The sequence below is a fragment of the Tamandua tetradactyla genome, chromosome 12, assembly GCF_023851605.1.
Source record: "Tamandua tetradactyla isolate mTamTet1 chromosome 12, mTamTet1.pri, whole genome shotgun sequence".
Taxonomy (NCBI): Eukaryota; Metazoa; Chordata; class Mammalia; order Pilosa; family Myrmecophagidae; genus Tamandua; species Tamandua tetradactyla.
Genome location: NC_135338.1, coordinates 3,591,774 through 3,615,745, shown reverse-complemented (window position 1 = coordinate 3,615,745; position 23,972 = coordinate 3,591,774). Strand labels below are relative to the sequence as shown.

The 23,972-nt window shown below is 43.1% G+C and overlaps 1 non-coding gene across 1 annotated transcript; it reads right to left on the bottom strand.

Annotated features, from left to right (window-relative positions):
- Positions 1–13,737: 13,737 nt before the first annotated feature.
- On the bottom strand, positions 13,738–13,844 carry LOC143652936 (U6 spliceosomal RNA). The gene has a single exon (XR_013160982.1). It is a non-coding gene; the product is annotated as a U6 spliceosomal RNA (small nuclear RNA).
- Positions 13,845–23,972: the final 10,128 nt, after the last annotated feature.

The following is a 23,972-nucleotide window of genomic DNA, read 5'->3' as shown; positions in this document are numbered from 1 at the left end:
AGTTATATTTCATACTAATACATTTAAGATGAAAAATGAAGGTGATAGAAATAAAAAATAGTGATGTAGGCACATTGTATAAGGTTTACAATTTGAAAGGTAACAAATAAATGATACACATATTAAATTTGGGGAGAAAGAGCACAGAAAGGAAGTGGTGAGGTCGTTTTCATCTTTAACATTGGTGGGCCAGTAGATATTGTTTAAAAATAAAGAATTGAGAAATAGGGGTATAGGCATACCAGCTAGAATTAGAGAGAATACCACCAGTAGGACTAAAAACAGAAGTTAAAAATATGTTGTCTTTAGGGAGTGAAAACAGGTAAGTTTTTCTGTACCATTTTTCTATGTCACCATGTGTTTTGTTTTATTTTGATAAAATTTTAATTCAAATTTAATATGAGTATAAAAAAATTCTGAGTTCTCCTTGGGACCAGCACCTCCCCCTGATCAACCTCAAAACTGGGGTGACAGTGAGGTTTAGCAAGTGATCCTTCAGAGAAAATGAGTTGTAGACAGCAGCCATGGAGGTTCCACTCGGAGTAACTATTTCCTTGACTAACAGTGGAGGATGGGCTGGACTGTGGTAAGAGAACCCATCTGTCTCCTTACAGGGAGCCAAAGACCTTCTGAGAGGCCCCTGGCCTTGCCGCACTCTCAGTCAGGGTTCTGGCAGGAAGCAAAAGGCAGACTCCATTGAGATTTTTGAAGACAATTCAATGAAGAGATGAGCCACAGAGGTACGGTCAGGGCAAAACCAACCAACGGAGGATGCTGAGCAGTAGTGGACGGTCACCACCCACAGAGAGCCCTGACCACTCCCACGCCGCCAGGCGAGAGGGACGGGAGCTCAGCGGGAGTTGGAGTCTTGTGCAGCAGAGGCTGTTGTGGCTTTGCCCTGGGGCCCCTCAGCCCGCATCTGAGTTTCCCTGCACAGGTGATAAGTTCCTGGCATGTGCACAGCTTCTCACCCCAAGAACCCGTGCTCTTTGCTTGCAAACCCTTTCCAGTTTGAGAGCTCTGGTTCAACCCTGCTGCAGGACAGAGGTGACGTGCCCAGGCTTTAACAGCCCCAGGGAGGGCTCTCAAGTAATGAGAGAAGAGTGTTGGTTGTTGTATTAGCAAGGGTTCTCTAGAAGAACAGAATCAGCAGGAGATATCTGTAAATGTAAAATTGATTGAAGTGTCTCATGTAACCATGGGGATGCAGAGTCCAAGGTCTGTAGGGCAGGCCACGAGCTGGCAGCTCCAACGAAGGTCCTCAATGAACTCTCAGGAGAGACTGGCTGGCTGAAGCTGGAAGAGCGACTGTCTCTTCTGAATCCTCCTTAAAAGCCTTCTGGTGAGTAGATTAAGCATCACTCATTGCAGAAGACACTCCCTTTGGCTGATTGCATTCAGCTGTGGATGCAGCCAGTGTGGTCAGGATTTAAGTCCACTAAATGTCCTCATAGCCCGACCAGACAGCCGGGCACCACCACCTGGTCAAGTTGACACATGAACCTGACCATGACAGTCGTTAAATACCCCAGTCTCCCCATCTCTTGGTGTTCTAGTTTGCTAGCTGCTGGAATGCAATATACCAGAAACGGAATGGCTTTTAACAAGGGGAATTTAATGAGTTGCTAGTTTACAGTTCTAAGGCCGAGAAAATGTTCCAATTAAAACAAGTCTATAGAAATGTCCAATCTAAGGCATCCAGGGAAAGATACCTTGGTTCAAGAAGGCCGATGAAGTTCAGGGTTTCTCTCTCATCTGGAAAGGCACATGGCAAACGCAGTCAGGGCTTCTCTCTCGGCTGGAAGGGCACATAGCAGACACGGCATCATCTGCTAGCTTACTCTCCTGGCTTCTGGTTCCATGAAGCTCCCCGGGAGGCATTTCCCTTCTTCATCTCCAAAGGTCGCTGGCTGGTGGACTCTCTGCTTTGTAGTGTTGCAGCATTCTCTGCTCTCTCTGAATCTCTCATTCTCCAAAATGTTTCCTCTTTTATAGGACTTCAGAAACTAATCAAGACCCACTCAGATGGGTGGAGACATGTCATCCCCTAATCCAGTTTAACAACCGTTCTTAACCAAATCTCATCAACCAGGGAGATGATCCCATCACAGTCCCAAATACACAGCATTGAATAAAGACTACTCTACCTTTAAGAAATGGGATCCATATTAAAACATGGCTTTTCTTAGGGGGCATGCTTCCTTTCAAACCAGCACATTCCACCCTCTGGCCCCTAAAAAAGACATGTTTTTCCCATATACAAAATAGAATAATTTCATAACAACATCAGAAACCTTAAACCTTTCAGTAGCAATACAAATAAAGTACAAAATTAAAGACAGTATAAAATCTCATCAAGTCAGTTACAGGCATGGTCTGTCCCAAGGCAAAATTCTCTCCATTTGCTCTGGACCTTTGAAAACTCATAACAAATTATTTGCTGCCAACATATAAAGGAGGAACATTCATAGGATACATATACACATTTCCATAGGGAGGAAGGGACACAGGGGTCACTGGACTCGTACAGTTTCGAAAACCCACAGGGCAAAGTCCATTAGATTTCAAAGTCTGAGAGTCATTTATCCTCAGGGCTTTAGAAAGTGGCAGTCCCACCCTTTCCAAATGCCTACGCCTGCCTCTCTCTGAATGCAACCTTGGGGGATATTGGGGAGACCACCTTTCTCTCGGCTCCACCCTCTCCAAACATTGGGGCCGCACCCGGGCTCTCTGCCATCTCTGGGGCACACGCTCAGCCCCTCCATGTGGTGGCAGCCAGGCTCTCCCCCAACCCCGAGAAACGTGCTTCACCCTCTCCAAGGCCTGAGGCGGCATGACTCTTCCACTGCAATGAGGTGGAAGGCCCATTCTCTGCCTTTGGGGCAAACTCACCCTCTCCACAGGCTTGGGTGGGTCCACTCTCCTGGCCCGAGGCTTCCTGACTTCAGACCTCAGCCTCCACGGTTTTGCCTCTGAAGTTATTTTTCCTCCAATGTGTCCCTTCTCTGAACCCCTCAGTCCAGACTGGCAGCAGCTCTGTTTATACAGGTCCCATAGCACTCTCGTTGGCTTTCTATGCAGTAGCCTTGGATCATGCCCATTAGACATAAGGAGTTTCCACAAATCTTTCCTGGATAACTCCATGTCCGATCCTGACTTTCTCTGAAATGGCTGGTTGGTTCCACATTTGGTTAAATCCACACTATACTCTGTAGTCTCCCTTTCTGTAGGCCCAGAATTTTCTGGGACCTCAACTTCTGGTTTCTTTTTACTCAAGAGTTCAGTTTTCAGCTTATCTCTTTCCTGTCGCATTTCACTATAAGCTGTGAGGAGAAACCAGGCTGCACTTTCGACACTTAATTTGGAAATCTCTTCTGCTAAATATCCAAGTTCATGGCTTTTAAAATCTGCCTTCCAGCCAAAGCCACTAGTCAATTTTGCCAGATTATCTGCCATTTTAAAACAAGGGTCGCCTACCTTCCAGTCTCTAATAACACGTGCCTTATTTCTGTCTAAGTCCTCATCAGAGGTATCTTTAGAGTCCACATTTCTCCCAACAGTCTCTCCAAAGCATTCTAGGCCTTCTCTATCAAGCTTCTCACAACTCCTCCAGAATCTTCCCCTTATCCAATTAAAAAGCCGTTCCAACATGTTTGGTATTTGCAAACTGCAGCAGTAGCACCCCACTCTCCGGTACCAAAATCTGTTCTAGTTTGCTAGCTGCTGGAATGCAATATACCAGAAACGGAATGGCTTTTAACAAGGGGAATTTAATGAGTTGCTAGTTTACAGTTCTAAGGCCGAGAAAATGTTCCAATTAAAACAAGTCTATAGAAATGTCCAATCTAAGGCATCCAGGGAAAGATACCTTGGTTCAAGAAGGCCGATGAAGTTCAGGGTTTCTCTCTCATCTGGAAAGGCACATGGCAAACGCAGTCAGGGCTTCTCTCTCGGCTGGAAGGGCACATAGCAGACACGGCATCATCTGCTAGCTTACTCTCCTGGCTTCTGGTTCCATGAAGCTCCCCGGGAGGCATTTCCCTTCTTCATCTCCAAAGGTCGCTGGCTGGTGGACTCTCTGCTTTGTAGTGTTGCAGCATTCTCTGCTCTCTCTGAATCTCTCATTCTCCAAAATGTTTCCTCTTTTATAGGACTTCAGAAACTAATCAAGACCCACTCAGATGGGTGGAGACATGTCATCCCCTAATCCAGTTTAACAACCGTTCTTAACCAAATCTCATCAACCAGGGAGATGATCCCATCACAGTCCCAAATACACAGCATTGAATAAAGACTACTCTACCTTTAAGAAATGGGATCCATATTAAAACATGGCTTTTCTTAGGGGGCATGCTTCCTTTCAAACCAGCACACTTGGTTTGATGATTCCATGGTGAGTTCTATACCATTCCTCAGAGGGCCCAGTGGGATAGAGCCTCTGGTGCTAGTGGTAGCTGCCCATTAATGTCCCCTCTATTGTGTTTTCTTCCTTCTCCATCTCATTTCTCAGCTTTCTCACTTGTGCCTCCTGGGATCATCCCCCTCAAGCAATCACCTCCAGCAACCCTTGGCTCAGCACTACCTTTGGGAAAAAGATATCAAACTAAGACAACAGTGGAAAGGAGGCTACTGAAGCTATAGTTGTCAGGAGAGGGTAGTGTTGAGAGTGGGGAGTGGTTAAGGTAGGAAGGGAAGGGAGGTAGGTTTTCAGACTCCATTACCTCTTCCTACCAATCTCCTATGAATGGCCAGACCCAAGTGGGAGTATGAGTGCAAGGGATATTGGGAGATGCAATACGCAAGGTTAGCGTTTCCAGGCCCAGAGCACATCAGAGAAGGATAGAGAGGGATCTGGAGGCAGGAAGGGGGTGGGGGAGAGGGTGTGTGGCAATGGAGAATAGCCAGCGCACCTACCTTCATTTGGAGAGGCATTATTTCTATGACAGCAAAGGGTGTCCTGACATCTCTTAAAGGCTCATGAGGCCCCGCATCTTCCTGGGGCAGCACTAATCTGTTCACAATAGAAATGTTGCTTCTATGGCAGCAGAGAAGTAAGAAGCAACAATTCCCCTGGATCCATGGTCAGACCTCATCTGCACATGGTGCAGAGACCTGACACTGTCCTAGAACCATGCTCCTCCCTGCCTCCTGTACCTGCTCTGGTTTTCCCTGTTTCCTCGTGTGTCTGGATCAGCGCACCCCAATCCACGTAGGAGGCAGCTTACTTGCGCATGGGCTCTTCTACCACATTTGAACTCCCTGCTACTAACTCCTGCCTGAATCCATGGGCTGTATTTCTGGTGTCTCTTGCCTCTACCTGATTCCCTGGACCTCGACTCGTAGCTGGGCTTTTCAATTTTGCCCAGGACTCAGATTCTGATAGCAGATTCATGCTTTGGATTTGCAAGTGATGGACATAAGCCTCTCTTTTAAAATAATCATGAATTTAATCATGAATCCATTAAAAGCTACATTTATTGGGCACCTACTGTTTGCTAGAGGTTATGCTGGGTATTCGTCATAATGTTAGTTTATTTATGAATCTATATGATGTAATTCAATCCTCATAATCTTCCTATTTGGAAGAATAGACATTATTAATCCCATTTTATACATGAGAAAGGTGGCGGTGGTGGTGAAGTCATTTGCTTAGGATCGCACAGCTCGTAAGTGGCAGAGCCAGAATTCGAGCCCAGTGCTCACTGACTAAAGGCTATAATCTCCCCTGTAAGACATCTGCCCCCTGTAAACTCTCTTTCCAGCTCCACCTTGGGGCAGCCATGATCTCTCACTCGCTGTGTTGTCCTCAAAATGACACGTACATTAAGCCCCTGCAGAACCAGCAAATACCAATTTGTATGGCCATTTTAATGCAAAATGGGGTTTACATTTAATCCCAAATCAAATCATAATTACAAAGTGATTGTTTTCTTTTTTTCTTTTAATGCCCCTTAAAGTATACATTTATTCAACTTGATTTATTTAATCAGTGTTTCAAAAATTGTCTTCAAAGATTATGGCCCTTTTCATATATTTATTTTTTAATAAAAAAAGTATTTACTGAGAGGGTGCAAGGGTAATTCAGTGGTAGAATCCTTGCCTGCCATACAGGAGACCCGGGTTTGATTCCCAGTCCATGCACTTCCCAAAAACCAAATAAGCAAAACAAACACACAATCAAAACTTCAACAAATGGTGCTGCAATAACAGGATACTCTCATGGAAAAAGAATGAAATGTGACCCCGCCATACAGCATACAAATAAAAATTTACTGAATATAATTTAAAAATTATATTCAATATAAATATTTTTTGAGAGGTTAACAGATTTGTAGTATTGGGGCAAGTTCTATGAGGGACAAAAAAAAATGAAATAGTTTCTGCATTCAGAAAGTTCTCAATTACCTGGTAATAATTATTTCATTTTAAAAGAATGTATTTAACGTTTTGAAAACAAGTAAAAATGATTCAGTAACGTGTCTGGGTAAATGAGGTGAGCAACCACACTGGGTATTACCATTTCCCATCAAAAAAGCGAATAATCCCTGTGATGATTAAATTCATGTGTCAATTTAGGTTCTAGTGCCTAGTTGTTTGGTCAAGCAAACAGAGACTTGACTGCTACTGTGAGGACATTTCGTGGACTTAAATCAGCAGTAAGTTGGTCGCATCTATGGTTGATCACGTCTACAGCCAGTGGAGCACACTGCCTTCAACAATTAGAGAGTTCTTGTCCAATCAGTTGATGGCTTTAAAAGGAGAAGTGATGATCTCAACAGTCAGGTGAGAGAATTTCCAACTCAACTTCAGCTCTCTAACTTCCCCAGGAGAGTTCACCAAGGACTTTCACTGGAATTCCCAGCTTCCAGCCTGCCTTATAGAATCTGAACTTGTATGTCCCCACAGTTGTGTGAGACAATTCTTATAAAGGTCCCATAATATTTACAGATATCCACAGTTGGTTCTGTTTTCCTAGAGAACCCGGACTAACCCCAGGTAGTAAGACTGATTTCCTTGACTAATTGTGGTTGCAGTTTCAAAAGAAAAGTTCCTGAAATGCTCCATCATTTTCAAAATCATGGAGTCCTGGAGAGTATAGGTCTTGTACAGATTAAATAATGCTTCATGTGTTTGTATGCTTAATAGCAATGATAAATAAGATTTAAAATCATTTAAATTTTATTGATTTCATAGTAGCCTTTTGTTATGCATTTTTTAAATTAAGGATTCCAAAAGTATAACTGTCACCAAGAGTAATTACCACCAAGATACGACTGGCCTTAACATTAGGACATTTTAAGTAATGTAAGTTTAATTTTAGGACATTGTAAAGAGATACCATAGCTTCATATTAAAGAATGTCAGACACAGAAGAAACCATACTGATCATATAATCTAGAATTTTCACACTCAGGTCAGTCATGAACCTTTGTGCAAATTAGAAAAAAAAAAGTGTCTCCTCTGTGCATTCACGCCAGGACACATGGTGTGGTGAGTAAATCAAGCGCTAGATTCCAGTTTCCACTTGTCCTCTCAGGCACCAACTGCATAACCATGCCTGGCTGTCCTGCCCACATTTTACCTGATGATAAGATTTAGCTCAGATACTGGAGTAAAATAAAGATTGCTGGTCACTCCCCTGAAGAGTCTGGTTCAGTGGATCTGAACTGCGGTTGTGGGGTTTTATACTTACAATGAAACTCCTAAAGATTCTAATGACCAAAGGTGGAAAACACCAAGGTAAGCCAAGCCCTCATTTTGCAGATGAGGTCGAGAGGATAAAGTGACTTCCCAAATCCCATAATAAGTCTGTCAGCGTCATTGGAACAAATGGATAGGAGTCCCAAGTAATCACTTTAAATGGCCCAAGAGTCCCTGATGCATATATATTTCATACCAGTTGGGGTTCGATTAGGGAGGCAGAAGCGCTGTGAGGATATAGAATCAGGCATATAGTATAGAGATAGCATCATATGCAACTGTGGGGCTGGAGGAGGAAGCAATGCCAGGCCGTTGTCTCTGTACCCCCTGTTGCCCCTGAAGTTGCCAGAGGTCGGCTGGAGAAGCAGTTGGGAAGGAAAGTTGGACGTGGTCAAGAGCAAGGACGAAATGGAACCTACCTGGACAACTGCAATCCATGAAGACAAGCTGAAACCTTCCTCTGTCTCTCAAAATTACAGCGCCAATACTAGGGTGGCCTGCAGTGGTTCGTTCCTACCCCATGGGGCGGCATTGGCTCGGGGCCCGGCCTCGGACAGGCTGAAGGAGGAGATCTGGGGGGAGTGAGGGTTGCTGCAGATGCAGGCGCTGCCCCTCACTCTGACAGATGAGCCAGCAGATCAGCCACAGTGAGTTCCGTCCCTGCTCCTGGTACCCTGCGCCAACCTTCAAAGCATAAATGTGGAGGCTCCTTCAACTGCACCTTCCAAATCTCACACATGCTCTTACAGCCTTCCCTATCCCAGAACCAAATAGAAAGGACATCCCAGAAAAAGTAAGTCCCACTTAGCTAAGTTGACATGGTACAAAGCCACCATATATTCTTTTTTTTTTTTTTTTTTAGGTGCATGGTCCGGGAATGGAACCCGGGTCTCCTGCATGGAAGGCGAGCATTCTACCACTGAACCACCCATGCACCCACCACCATACGTGCTCGAATAGATTTTACTGGATTGAAAGTATCAAGAAGACGATTACTTGTTACAGTTCTACACATCATCCGGTAGGATGCTTGGTCTGTATTAGCATGTCTGTATTTGGTTCCATTTTGACGAAACAATCTCAGTATTGGTCTTGTTAGTTTGCAGTTATAGATGAAGAAGGAAACCAAATACGACTGTTAGCCCTCAGAGAAGTGGGAGTGATCCCCAAACGACTGCCTCCTCAGCTCCATAATTGCTTCTCCACTGCAGCGCCTCAGTTGCCAGGTGCACCCTTCATTTAATGCCCCTCCACCCTGAAGATAGCTCGTGACCTAAAACCTTGTAAAAGAAAAAGAAAATTGAACCAAAATTGGGAAAATAATATTTAAGACCCACAGTAAAAGCCCTTGAAACTTGGAGTGGAAAAAATGACGCAAAAATAACCTGTCACCATCCTAGCCAAGACGACAGCTAATTATAACAACCTCGGTCAGTGGCGGGGAGGGGAGACAGGCACTTTCTGCCCAGGTGGAGAGGCAGCTATTCGCCTCCAATATCCACAGCGCCAGAGATTTTTCCAAATCTCACTGCAAATCTCGTAATCCCTGCAGCCTGGAACTGCCGAGGATGACATCATCCTTTCCTTCATTTCAGACAGGGGTCCACGGCTCCGGCGTCAGCGCGCTGCTGTGGTCTAACAAGCGTGTAGCCTCTACGCCGTCTGAAAAAGTCCAGTCACACGTGGGAAAACTCAATTAAAAAATAATGGTCTCGGGCGGACCGCGGTGGCTCAGTGGTAGAGTTCTCGCCTGCCATGCCGGAGACCTGGGTTCGATTCCCAGTGCCTGCCCGTGCAAAAATAATAATAAATAGGTGTTTGCCAACAGATTTCATTCATTCTAAATCTAAGTAAGGGCCTAACTGTCCTACATCGCTGAAGGATTTGTGGAGTGTTTTTTTAAATGGTGTTGAAAGCATAGACCTTGCTGTAATGCGGAGAAGCTATCACTATGTCCTCATCGGAAGACTGACAGGTATCAGTTATCGTGGGTTACACCCTGAAAAGCCTATAGAAACAGAAGAAGAAGCTGTAGTCAAAGAGTAACGTAAAGGAAAGCACATGCGGGTGTATTACTGCTATTTGCTTGAATTATTAAACATTCTCTAATTTCAACCACAGGATTTTCAAAACTAGGAGAATTCTCTCCATCTTCTTTCATTCTATGTCTTTATCTATCACTTTATATCTGTCAATATATCTCTCTATATCTATGCAGTGGCACAGTAATCTGGAAACTCCGATTAATGTGGAAACATATGTTTATTCATTCATTCATCTCATCAGACATTTCATGAGCAGCTATTATGTGCCAGACACTGTTAAGTGCTGAGGATACAAGGACAAATGAGATACAACCCCTGTCCTCATATCTTATGAGTCTGTTGGTGGGAAAAGCCTTTTTAAAAGATGAATTTCAACATGGCAAGAGAAAAGAGAGTCAAGTACCATGCGAGCACAGGCGAGGGAGCAACTCGCTGCACTGGGATGACATTTGTCAGTTGTTCCTGAGAAACACCCCAGTAGGAACATTTTCTGAGCCATAATATATCCTTACTGGCCACTTTCAGTTCGTTTTGCAGCGTTGACGTAATTCAATAGAATGAGGAGTTGTCGTTCTGTGCCAAGACCTACCCTCATGTCAGGGAGACGGGGGTGGAGAGAGAAAGGCACAAGAAGAGGAACGAGGAAACCCCCTTTTCACATTTAAATTCCTTGGTGCTGTTCATGAATCATTAGGTCATTAAGAGTTTTGGATGCATGCAAGTATTTGTGTGGCTACATGTGTGCGTTTTACTGCCTACTATTTTAAACTCCTTCCTTGCCTCCCACTTTTTAAAAAAGAAGAAATCACAAAGACGAGGAAGGGATTATTTCATTGTGCTTTGGGTGGATTGAACCATCATACCGGGATGTCCAGCTGAATCATTAGGAAATCTACATTCCAAGGTCTATAAAATCCCATCCATGCCCCAGCAGGGAGGGTAGAGTGTTCAGTGGCCAAACCTCACACTCTCCTAATTCTTGCAAAGTCTAAATTTGGACCCAAACCCAAAGAATTGGGGTCCTGCGCTCATTTTTAGTTGGCAAGAGAAAATTGCCTGGTTTGCACAGAGCGACTTCATGGCCATCAGAAGCTGTTATAGTATCATGTGGTGATGAGTTTAATGTAAATGAATATGGCACATCTGGATCAACTTTCCTCTCAAACAAACAGGGTTATGAAAATTAGTGGGTGAAAAACACTTTCAGGCCAAAGGCATTTTTTAGATTTTTTCTGAACCCAAACTGTCTGAAACAATGGTTTAAGAAAGGGGCTTGGTGAGGTTATTTTACCACTTCTGTCTGCGTTTGAGTCTATGGCAAATGAGTTTGGAGCCAAAAAGGACCAACCACATGAGCCATTGTCTCTGAAATGCAAAATGTCAAAAGTCATTTGACAACCATTTATTGAGCACCTATTGTGTGCCAGCTATCATGCTATGATCCAAGGTGCTGCTGGGAACAAGACCAACTCACACCCTGCTGTCTAGGGGCCTGCAATTTAGAAACAACTTAGAGGCACATATGAAGTTAGAACAGAATGTGAAAGTTGTTAAAGGGGCTATTAGAGTTCAAAACAGCCGAGTGTGGGTGGGCCTCTCCCTGACAATCCGCTGTGCATGCAATAGTCTGATTTACTAAGTTTTCCTTCCTAAATAATACTACTTCCATCATGCCTGGGTAAGAGAGTAAATGGCTTCCAATTGCCTACCATGCTGAGTCCAGATTTTTCTGACTTTCGGCAGCCTGTATGATCTGGCTTTCCCCCATATTCCCAGCTTTATACACCACTGCTCCCTTTCGCCTCTAAACTCACGTAGCATTTTGCAATATGCATTCTTCTCCTATGGCATTTGTCACTTAACAAATCTACACTGTATCTGCATTTGTGTCATCTTCATTTTGTTTTATGTATCTGGTACATACAAGTTTAGAATCATGATATGTGGCTTTTTTTTTTTTTTTTTGCACGGGCAGCACCGGGAATCGAACCCGGGTCTCCGGCATGGCAGGCGAGAACTCTGCCACTGAGCCACCGTGGCCCGCCCATGATATGTTTTTTTTTTTTTTTTTTTTTTTTTTTTAGAGAGGGAGGAAGGGAAGGAAAGACAAAGAAGGAAGGAAGGATGGAAGGAAGGAAGGGAGGAAGAAAGGGAAACATCTTTAAACATTTTCTTGTTTTATTATATTTTGTTTGTTTGTTTTGTTTTTTACATGGGCTGGGGCCGGGAATCGAACCGGGGTCCTCCGGCATGGCAGGCAAGCACTCTTGCCCGCTGAGCCACCGCGGCCCGCCCCCATGATATGTTTTTGATGTACTGAAACCTTTACTATTTTTTAATGAGCCTCTTTACCATCGACAATTTATCTTGAAGTCTGTTTCATGTGATAGTACAGCAGATAATACTAGTTTTCTTTCCATTTATATTTGCTGTTCAATGTTTTCCATCCTTTTACTTTCAATCTTTCTGTGTCCTGGTGAATCTCAGTAACAGCATATAGCTGGATTTCTTTACCTTTATTTTACTACCAATATATTTAAGTTTATTTCCATCATCATATTCTGAGCTTTCTATTTATCTGTCCTTTCCCTTCTGTGATTTTATTTTACCCTCTTTACTTCCCTCCTTTTGAATGGAGTTTATTTTTCTTTTGTTCCATTTTCTGCCTTCTATAAGTTTGAGATTACACACTCTGTGTCTCTTCTTTTAGTGGATACTCTAGATATCAAATGTGCAAATTTAACTTAACAACATATTAATTTAATATATATATATATTTCCCTCTTCCTGAACAATATAAAGACAAAATGCAATTAAAACCCCTTCTAATTATAGTTACTCTCTTTCAATATTTAATTCTATTTTTTGTTGTTGTTGGTTTTGTTTACAACATAAAGTTATTGGCTCTGCTGGAAGATTTGCTTCTTCCCAGGTTCCGTATCTTCTGACTGGCCGGCAGTCTTTGGAGTTTCTTGGCTTTTCCATAATCTGGCAAAGCACATGGCAGTGTCTTCTTTCTCTTTTCTCTTTCTCTCTTCTTTCCATGGCCTTAGCTTTTCTTTTTTTTGTTTTGTTTTTTTTTTTTTTGTATGCTGTGTGGCAGAGTAACAGTTCATTCTTTTTCCATGGGAGTATCCCATTATTGGAGCACCGTTATTGAATTTTTTGTTTGTTTGCTTTTCTTGGTTTGCTTGTTTGTTTGTTAAGTGCATGGACCGGGAATTGAACCCGGGTCTCCCACACGGCAGGTGAGCATTCTACCACTGAGCCACCCTGGTAACGCCCCTCCAGCTTTTCTTTTAACCCCATAATATAAGCATTATATTTAACATATTCCTTCTTGCATTTTAGTCTTTTTTATCCTGAAGAATAACCTTTAGATTTTCCTTTTAATGAGAACATTTTGGTGTTAAATTCTCCATTTTTATTTGTCTGAAAATGTCTTTATTTCATGCTTATTCTTGATAGATAATTTTTCTGGTTGTAAAAGTTTTAGATTGACTTATTTTTTCTCTGCATATGTTAAGTATTACTACACTGTCTTCTGTCTTTCAGACAGATCAGCACTACTTGCTCCTTTATATTTGATCTTTTTCTTTCCAGCTCTTTCTACAACTTTCTCTGGGTCTCTGCTGTTCTGCAGTTTCATTATGAAATACCAAGATATATTTCTCAGCTATTTATCTTAACTGAGAGTCACTGTCATCCTGAAGACCAGGTTCAAGGTATTTTAGCGCTTCTAGAAGTTGTTGGAGTTTTTATGAGACTTAGGGCAGACTTTCTCACTCCATCCTCCATGCTTCTAAACCACTTCTTCACATTTTCTATCATTCTGACTCCTTGGACTAAATTCTGGATAATTTCTTCAAATCTCAATTCTAGTTTTCTAAATCTCTTTATCTGTGTTTAATCAGCCATTTAATCCACCCGCTGAATTTTTTATTTCTAGAAGTTCTATTTCCATGATTTCCTGTTTTGTTTGTTTTGTTTTTTTAACATGGAACGCTTCACGAATTTGCACTTCATCCTTGCGCAGGGGCCGTGCTAATCTTCTCTGTATCGTTCCAATTTTAGTCTATGTGCTGCCAAAATGAGCACAATTTTCCATTTCTTGGTCATATTTTCAAGTCTTTCTTTTCTTTCTTAAAACATATTTAAACTGCTTTATATTCTGTATCTGATAATTTCCAGAAGGACCTGAAGTCTTTACGGGCTGATTCTGCCGACTGGCACTCAGGGTGCCTTGTCTCCTTGTGTGTTTTGTGATTTTTTCACTGTGAGTTCATATTCTCGGTACTTTATCTGTGCTTCTTTGAAATCTGAGTTGTGGTTGACAATTCCAGAAGAAAAGGGTGCTGGTTTCTGCCAGTTGCCTAGGTATAATTACAAAGCAGGACTACTTTTAATGTGATTCACCACTAGGGGTTTAGATCACAGAGATAGAGCGAATTGAGGGTATAAACCTATGTACAGCCTGCAGCCATCAAGCCTGTGTTTTCTTGCTGTCCCCTCCACAGTGGGATTATGTCTGGCCCACTCCTACTCAGAATATGAGGCTCTTCGGGGTCCCAGCTTTATGAGAAGGTCCTCTCTTTGAACCCACACCTTGTTTGGGTTCTAGAATTTATCTCCTATCTTAGGTCCTCAGCACTCGTCAAAATGAAAGTCCAGCATCACCAGGGTCTGACAGAGAGCCTACAAGGGTTCCTGCCTCAGGGTACTTTGACCTCTGCAGATCCATTGTTTTCCTTAAACTCAGCAAATCTTTTGAAATCATTGTTTAAATAAATATCATACTTTGCAGGAGGCTATTCAATTTATCTAGACCACCATACCTAGATCCCCTCTTCATTTCTGGGGGATAAACTCCCTGAAGAGGGGTTATCTGCTATTTTTCTCTGTGTCTTGTTTTCCATGGCATCATTCATTGTTCCTTGTAGTTTTTAAACATACAGACGCTCAATATATATTGGTAAATATTTGGTAAATAAACACATTAACAATAGATATTTAACAACTGTGTGCTGCTTAATTGTTTATCAGAGGTTCTGTCCTGAGGTTTGCCTCCCTGTTAGGATTTGCCATGTTTTAGTAAAAGAGTATAATTCTGTTTCATCTATGTTCTCCTTTCCATGTAGCAGTAGAACTTTGGAAGGTATTTCTAAATTCTGATTCTATTCCTCAACCTGTGTTCAATTTTCTGTGACATAAAATACCTTTGTGCCAGTCTCAGAATTGAGACTGCTGCTTGGAATTGGTATGGGTTTTAAGAGCCGTTCAGGAGAACTACCAGAGCCTCTGGGACTGCACAGCCTACGCCAGGCAAGGCTGCAGAGCAAAATTTTTGGCAGATTTCACACACCCTTCTGGCCAATAAAATTTGTAGTTCAGGGCTTGAAGCATTTCTGAGCCATTTGTCTCCACATTTATTTTGTGACCCTGGGTTCCTTTTGTTGTCAAGTTGGCAAAAAGTCTGGGGATTAAAAAATATCAGGAAAATCAAGGGTTACTAAAGCAACAAGAAGAGGCAGTAAACAGATGAGGGGAGACATTTGCAGACCTTGTGAAGGATGGAGAGCCGAGCCAATCCCACCTTGACTTCTCCAAGCTAATAATTCATACGTACATCGCTCACGTGGACAGCCCTTTGCTGCTTTCTAGGCTTAAATATAGTGGGACCGTTGAAAGGCTGGCACTTGGGATTCGTCAGGTGGACGGCATTGACTAGGCCTGGCACGAAAGTAAATGCTTTCAGTTGTTTGTGTACTCTATTGTTACAAAATTAAAGTAATTGTAGCAAATCATCGTTAATTTGATATGAACGTTTCTCCCACAAAAATCACCGAAACTGTTGCATGGGGAATACTGTGGTCAGGGCTGCTTCTTCCTGTAACTGCAGACTCCTGTGCGAGATCGTTAGCTGGCTGTACTTAGGTGGGTGTTGTCTTAGTTTGCGGGCTGCTATGACAAATATCACACAATAGTTTGATCTAAACAATGGGAATTTATTGTGTCTCAGTTTTGAAGGCTCGAAGTCCAAAATCAAAATGTCAACAAGACCATGCTTTCTCCTAGAGTCAGCAGCGTTTTGGGGATGGCATGCCTCCCTCCCATGTCAGTCTCTCTGTCTCCTCTTGTATCTGCTCCTTTGGTGTCCTCTGATTTCTGGCTTCTCCTGGATTCTCTCTGACTGTGTTCAGATTTCCTCTCTTTATAAGACTTCTAGTGAGAAGGATTAAGACCCATCCTGACTCAATTTGGCCACACCTTAACTAATAACATCTTTTCTATTTACAAATGGGTTCACATCCATAAGATTAGGGACATGTCTTTTGTGGGGTGCATGATTCATTCCCAATAGGTGTATATATTTGTGAAAATCTAAGCAGTACACTTAAGATCTGTGTCCTTTACTAAAGCGAGTTAGGCCTAAGTTTAAAAAATAAGTTAAGGGCGGGCAACAGGGCTCACTGGCAGAGTTCTACCTGCCATGCTGGAGACCCAGGTTCAATTCCCGGAGCCTGCCCATGCCAAACAATAATTAATTAATTAATTAAAAGGACCTTACGTAGTATGGAGGATTGGTGAGCAGCTTTTGGGTTTCCGTTAGTACTTAAAGAGGCAGCCTGGCATCTCTCTTCCATTTCCTCTGTCCACTCGTCTTCCTGACTTCCCTATAACACTGTGTCGCCCTCACCTGGACCGTCCTCACCATTCCTCAGAGGAAAGCACGGGAATTCCACCAGAACCTTCTTGACAGGGCATGGGAAAGATGGGGCCAGGCCATGGAAGGAGGTTCCCTGGCATTTAAAAGTCCGAAAACATTGCTCTTGGACTGTGATACACACACGATACTCTGAACACAGAGACGGGCTCAAGCCCCAGCCGCACTAACTGACAAGCAACCTCCATGCTTTGAAAAACCCTCTTCTACTTTTAAAAGAACCCCTGGTTTGTAAGATTCCAAACTTCCGTCAGGCAAGAACAGAACAGACAGAGTAACTCTCATGCAAAGGCAAATGTAAGGGCTGCCTTGGAGCCATGCGAAGGTTACTTCTGATTTTATCTTCTGTTTATTTCCCTGGCATAGCTAACATGATGTTTACGGTCAATAGACATGAATGGGAAAGTACTCTGAACCGGTACATTTCATTCCACAGCATGCTTACCTTGACTTCTCTTTCATTTCTGTTCTCTAATTCAACCAAATTCATGGGAGCATTCTCCTCTGGAAAATGTACTAAAACAACCTGGGTTCTTCCCAAAACAGCGAAACTTGAAATATTTGTTAAAAAGAAAGGAAACTTTCTACCCCATTCATTTCAGATTCCTTTCCACGCTCTGGGCTTCTCTCTCTCTCTATCTTTCCTCATCCTCTAACCCCCACACCTTCTTCCCCAATTCTGTGCAGTATAGGTAGATTTCTGGAAAGAAAACCAACCAGCCAAGCAAGCAAGCAAACAGACAAACAAAAAAAAGATATCTGGCTGCCAATAGTCAACCCTTTATCAACTTATAGATTTAGGTAAAATATCCTCCTTCATTTTCGAAGTGATAAGCTTTGGTAAGTAAACAAACATGGGCCAGATTTATGGGCTTGAAATGAATGTTTTTGTACATTCCAAAATGATCAGATTCACCTAACTGATTGTTATAGGTATAGCCTCAAAACAAAATGTTCTCCTGCTCTTCCCCCGCCCCCAATTTCATGAGGAAAAAGCTGAAGTGCTAGCAAGGCATATACAGACATAGTTTTGAGGCTTAAAAAATGTCTTAAAATTTTTTAGTTGAACCTTGGCTTTAGTCTCTAAGCCCTCAGGGGGAAAACGTGGGCTTGTTTCCTCACCAAAAAAAATACCATAGTATTTGACGGGCTGAAGTCTTTGATCCTCAAATGTTGCCGTGATTTCCCCAGCACTTCCTCTACCCTCCATCCCTCCTCACCCCCCACTAACGAGGGCTTTGTAACCTAATGCTCCAGAAAGAGCATTTGCACAAGAGCATTAAGAGATGTCCCCGCTTAATATTAAACCTGTCCTCTGGTTGCCTTTGCCTCCTCCCCAGCACAGTCCTCTCCTGCTTCCACCCTGAGGCTTGGCTGGCAGGAATGATTTGCCCAGCTGTTTTGAATTAGGGGCAATGGGAGGCTTCCTTGTAATATATGACTTAATCAATGTCCCTGAAGTAAACAAATCAAACTGTGGCTGGAAATGACCCGAAATTGGACTTCATAAACCTTCTTTGGCTTTGGAGCGGAGAAGGAATTTGCATCTCTCATAGGTGTGTTATGGGTTATAATTAGCAGATGGCATAGGAATGAGGTGTGCCATGCGATGCTTGCATACTTTTAGGGTTGCCAGATAAAATACAAGACACCCAGTTCAGTTTGAATTTCAGATAAACAACAAATAATTTTGTAGCATAAATATGTACTAAATATTGCATATGAGCCATAGTGTTATTGGGAAGGAGCCATCATATTATTTATGTTACCTTCCTCCCACTGAGACAAGGGTTATAAGCTTCTGTAAAGCTCCATATGAATATCTTGGGTCATTTCTGTTCATATTGGTCTGTGATTTTTCCTTGACACCAGTTTCCTCTCATGCTTATGCAGATAAGGAGATAGTTAGCCTCATGAGAAAGCAGACAAGTAGCTACCTGTGATAAAGTTCATGTTTCAATTTTTTTGTCCAGTTGTTTGGTGAAGGAAGCACTTGCAGATAGATCTGCATCTACAATCAGTTGATTGTATCTACAACCAACAAAAGAGTTTGCCTTCAGAGATGTAGGGAGACCCCTCCTCCAGTCAGTGGGAGATCTTAAAGGCCACAATGGAGGATTTCAGAAATTCAGAAAGATGAATTACTGTCTCTACTTCAGGCTCCCAACTGCTCCTGGGGAATTCAACTTCACCTTCATTGGAGTTTCCAGCATGTGGCCTGCCTAGCCTACAAGAGTTCAGACTTGCAGATTTCAGGACCACCTTTATCAGACTCTCCAGCTTGCAGCCTGCCCTCTGGAATTAGAACTTGCCAATTCCCATATGTATTCTGTTTCTCTAGAGAACCTGACGAATAGACCGCCTATGATTCTACCACCCCATAGGCAGAGGCTGAGTGTTTAAAATGTCGTCATTATATGGATCAGTTCTTTTATTTATTGGAGTTTAATTACTCTACAATTTGTATTACTTGATGTTGCTCAAAAGAATCATTACCCATTATTAAATAAAAAAATAGAAACCTATAAAACTGATAATTGAGTGGTTAAAATTTTCTCTAACTACAATAATTAAAGGGAGTATTTTTTTCAACTTTGTAATAAAGCTTCTTTATAAATCATATTTGGCATTCTGTTGTTTAGGGCTCATGCAAAAAAGAAAAAAAAATCTGCAGTTACTTACTCTGGAGACTACTTTACTGAGCTGTCTTTGTGAGAAGCAGCTTGACCCCAAAGCTACACTAACAATTTATAGCATCTGCCCCTGTGACTCAGGGACAAAACTGACATTTTCTGGAGATTGCTGATGCTTCAAACAGTGAGGGTTGTTCAAGGGGAGGAGTAGTATTTGTAGAATAAATTCAGATTTCTTTTATCAATTCTGTTAAAATAAAGTTATAGCTCTTATTGTCGGTCTTTACATGTCTGAATTCCAGCCAGATCTTTCTCCTTTAGTAAGGATTTCAGTGGCACTGGGGGTAGCACACCTCAGACAACTTTGCCATCGAACAGCACATACCTTTAAGCTCACCTTTCCATTTCAGGTACTCCTAATAGTTACGGATAGTGAACAAATGTAAAGTACCTTATAGTAGACTTGGGAATTCATATTTTAAATTAATTTGAAGCCATTTTTGAGGTTTTCTCTGTCCTTGGCAGGTTAATATAACTGCATAGTGGCCATTTATGAGTTTTGGTTAATCAGCCCCCACTTCCTTTTTCTCTTAATGGTTGTGGTAAGGGCACCCTGATTTTCTTTACAGCACCTCCCCGTCCTCCATGAACTTGTGTTCTTAGGGAGACTGACCCACTCCCAGACACAGGATGGATGCTGGTTGGATGAAACCACACAGCGTTTCCCATCTTTGTGGATGCAGTGGTTGGCTCACGTTTGGGGACGTAATCGTATTCAGCCTCAGGAGATGCAGTGAGAAGTGTGCAAGGAGCCTTGCTCTTTTGCAAAATATACCTCTAGGGGATTATCAACATGGATGATGTTTAGACACCTCTTATGAGCCACTGCAGCGCCTCTCAGCCCTTCACGTCTCTCTGGCTTTGACCACTAGTCCGAGCGGCAGCCACCCCCGTGACATCTTTCTGTGTATTGACACCAAGCCCTTTTAGGCTTCCGCCACCTGACAAGTCCACGTTATGCACGGGACATGAACTTCTCAGTTCTTGTCCCGGGGACTACCCTCTCAATTCTGGGGGTGTGGGAACCAATAGCCATCATTCATTCACAACCTGAAAGTGCAGGGGAATTGTCGCTGTTTGGGGGAAGACCGGCCAATGGGAAATGGGAGCCAATAGTTAAATGTCTCCTGTTGTCCTCTGTGCAAGTTGCTCTGAGAAGCCGTTGCTTACGAGGCCTCTCAGAAGGTAGTCCTATGAGATCAGCTAATCGGTCCAGCCTGATACCCAGTGGTATGCAGCACAGAAGTGCATCTTTGGATTGGCTCGTTCTCCTCCCCTGCTTCAGTCCTTTTCTTCTCCCTCATTCTGCAATTGCATTCCATAATAAAACTGTAGCACACAATTCTATGCCTCAGACTTCCTGTGGGGCCCAGTATCAGAAGATTGGAACCAGGGGTGGTGTATTAGTTAGGGTTCTCTAGAGAAACAGAATCAGCATGAGCTATCCATAGATATAAAGTTTCTAAAAGCGTCTCATGTAACCATGGGGATGTAGAGTCCGAGGTCTGTAGGGCAGGCTGCAAGCCGGTAACTCCAGTGAAGTTCCTCAGTGAACTCTCAGGAGAGGCTGGCTGGACAACCACGGGAATGGAAGAGTCCAAAATCCTAGGGCAGGCTGTGAACTCCACAGGAGAAGCTCACTGGTTGAAGCAAGAAGAGTGACTGTCTTTTCTGAATCCTCCTTAAAAGCCTTCTGGTGATTAGATTAAGCATCACTCATTGCAGAAGACACTCCCCTTAGCTGATTACAATGCAATCAGCTGTGGAGGCAGCCAATGTGATCATGATTTAAGTCCATGAAATGTCCTCACAGCAGCAGACAGGCCAGTGCTTGCCCAACCAGACAACTGGGCACCACCGCCTGGCCAAGTTGACACATGAACCTGACCGTGACTGGTGGCCTATAAAATAAACCTTCCGGATGGGATTTTGGAGCTGAATTACTCACCTGTCTGGCAATAATACTTCAAAAAATTATATGGATTATAGCCCCTTGTGTGCAGGGGCATCAAATTGCTAAGGCTTTCACTTGTGGTTAATCGGGGTGAGGTAGAGATGGAAGATAAGATACTGGGACACACAGTGGCTATCATTTGAATGGGATGGGCCAGCAGTAATTAGAAGGACTTTGATAGGCTGGGCTTTTGTTAATGGCATTGGAAACCTTGAAAAATGAGATTGATAGGCATAGGAAAGACAGTTAGTTACCAAAACAAGCCACAGTATAAAAAAGACAGAAAGCCTCTAGGGAAGTTTCCAGGGAAATCCTCACCTGCAGCCACAGGCAGACTGCCAAAAATCAGGCCCAGGATGGAAGGGTGGCTGAGAAGCAGAAGGAGGTAGAATGTGCAACCTCAATAGACATTGAAGTCAGGATTGTAATAAGAAAACATTAGTCTCTGAGACATATGGGATGGGGGTATTTTGATGGATAACTCTAAAAATGTTGACTCCTCAGATTCCCCTAGCCCCATCTGATTAGCAGAAGCTTCTCCTTTCCCAGAGAAGAGTAGCTTCTCCCTGCCTAAGAACCATGATCTCATCTGAAGGAGATGTCTTAAAAAATGGCCCTCTTTGTCCTCCAGAAGCTCCCCCATAGCGATCCTTTGCCTCCTGGCTGATAGCCATCATCAGGTCTCATATACAGCCCAAGCAGCGAAGTGCGATTCTTAATCCAGGAGGAAAGAGTTTACATGCCAAAGAACTTTCAGGCCCCAGAGAACAGGGACTGGTAGGAACCTTGGGTGGTCGATATTGAGGCTATTGGAGGAGGAAGATGGGTGGAAATAAGAGGCTTGGAGAGGAGAAGAATGGATTGACTTGGGAGAACTCACCTACGACTCTGGTTTTAATATTCTGGTAAGGACACTTGGAGCCAGTCCAAGGAGCCTGTTGGTATGGCTCCCTGAAGTTTGGGCAGGAAAATGGTTTATGATAAATGAGGTGGAGATGTCTGAGCTAGTTTGGCATAACCAGTGTCTGAGCTAGTTTGGCACAACCATCTCAGAAGGCTCAGGAAGGTGACCATGTTAGAATGGATGTATTACGTAGGACCTAAGTAGCTGCTGCCTGACGAGGGTCCCTGGAAGAGCTCAGATGACACTCCTTTCATTAAGGTAGTAATGGATGCCCTGGGGAGGGGGCATCAGTATTTTTTATAAGCTCAGTGGTTGATGGTAGAAAATGCTGCCACAATCCTAGGGAAGCCCTGGAGAGGTAGACCATCCTGGGACCCCACCATCACCCCTCTTTTACCAAACCAAACTGCTCCAACAGCAAACCTGATTTTCTGTTGCATGTACCCCACCCTTAAAATGGTATCTGAGTGGTGAACCCTCCTGATTGTCCCCATCTAAGGTAGACTCTTCTCGGTAAGCTGGCAGAGCCCTGCTAGGAGGTATATAACCATGAAGGAAAGAAGGGAACTTTTTTTTTTAATCACCCCTGCTAGGCATGTGGCGAGGAAACCAAAACCTAGTCTACAAAATAGGGGTGAAAAACAAAATTAGAATCTTCCTAGATCAGGGAAAGGAAAAAGAAGTTCAAAATCATCCTTCATGCTAGTGAGGAAAGACAGGGTATTTGAATAACCAAGAAATACAACCAGCAGCGGGGGAGGCCTCATAAACAGGGACCAGAAGAAAGCGCTGGAACAGTGAAAAGCCAGGTAAGATTTGCAAGAACCGACAAGATGGAAACCCAGAGAGAGACTCATGGCACGTACCATAAAAGACAAAGAAGAGTTCAGCTGGGAAGGACTAACTCCATGTCGATAGATATAATAAGAACAGGCAAGAGAGGAAATTGACAAAATGGTGCAGAAAGCAGCTTACTTGCCTGGAAAATTCATAAGGAAAGAGTAGATATATGAACATCATCAAAACAGGAGACAAACCCAAAGTTATGTAAAAATAAAATAGTATGATGATAGGAGAAAAGGGAGAAAGAAACGGATTAAAATGAAAGGAAAACCGCGGAGGCAAAGACACAGAATTTAAAATTTTTATTTTTATTCATACCTGTTCTCACATTTTATTGTGTTTCTCTGGCAGGCATCCCACACTCTGCTAAGTCTGGGGGAAAGGGAGGGGTTGGCAGGATAATGTTGCTTTGGGGATTTGAATCTTATTACTTGGTGCTGTTAGTGTTGGGCAGACGTTTCTAAAACTTCCATGCTGTCATGGCAGGTCATTTTTTTAAAAAATGAATCTTGAGCGTCAAATTTGGGACAAAGGTGAGGGTTTGAGATTAGTTTAAAAGAAATGAAGAAAAACAGGTCAGAAGCAATCAGAAGGCGGGGAGTTGGTCGGCAGCGGTGGGTCTGGAGGGAGCCCAGGAACTCACCAGTTACCAAAGAATAAAAAAACATAACTGCCCACTCCCTGATGAGACAGTTACTTCATCTTTTTTGGATGCTTGCTTCTCTAGGGATTTTCCATTAAATTAACACTATCAGCCACAAAGCGTAGACAAAGACATTGGCATTGGGTTTGGATGTTAGATATTGTCATGTTTAACTCTGCTCCACCCACTCCAATTTGCCCTCACCTCCTGCTCTGTGTCGTTCTGCCCCCTGGCCCCTCGCCCCATTGTTTTCTCTGCTTTGCTCCTCCTCATCTTTGTAAGAGGGACAGAGACATCAAGGTGACACCTGTCTGAGACCCCAACTGCTGCTGCCCACGTTTCCCCTACCTTGATTCTGAGCCAACACCTTGGGGTCCCTGAGAGCAGCAAAGCCCACTGCCCCACGCCCAACCTGCCTTTGCAGCAGCTTCTTGCTTGTCAGGAGAGTGGCTTCCTGCCCCTAGG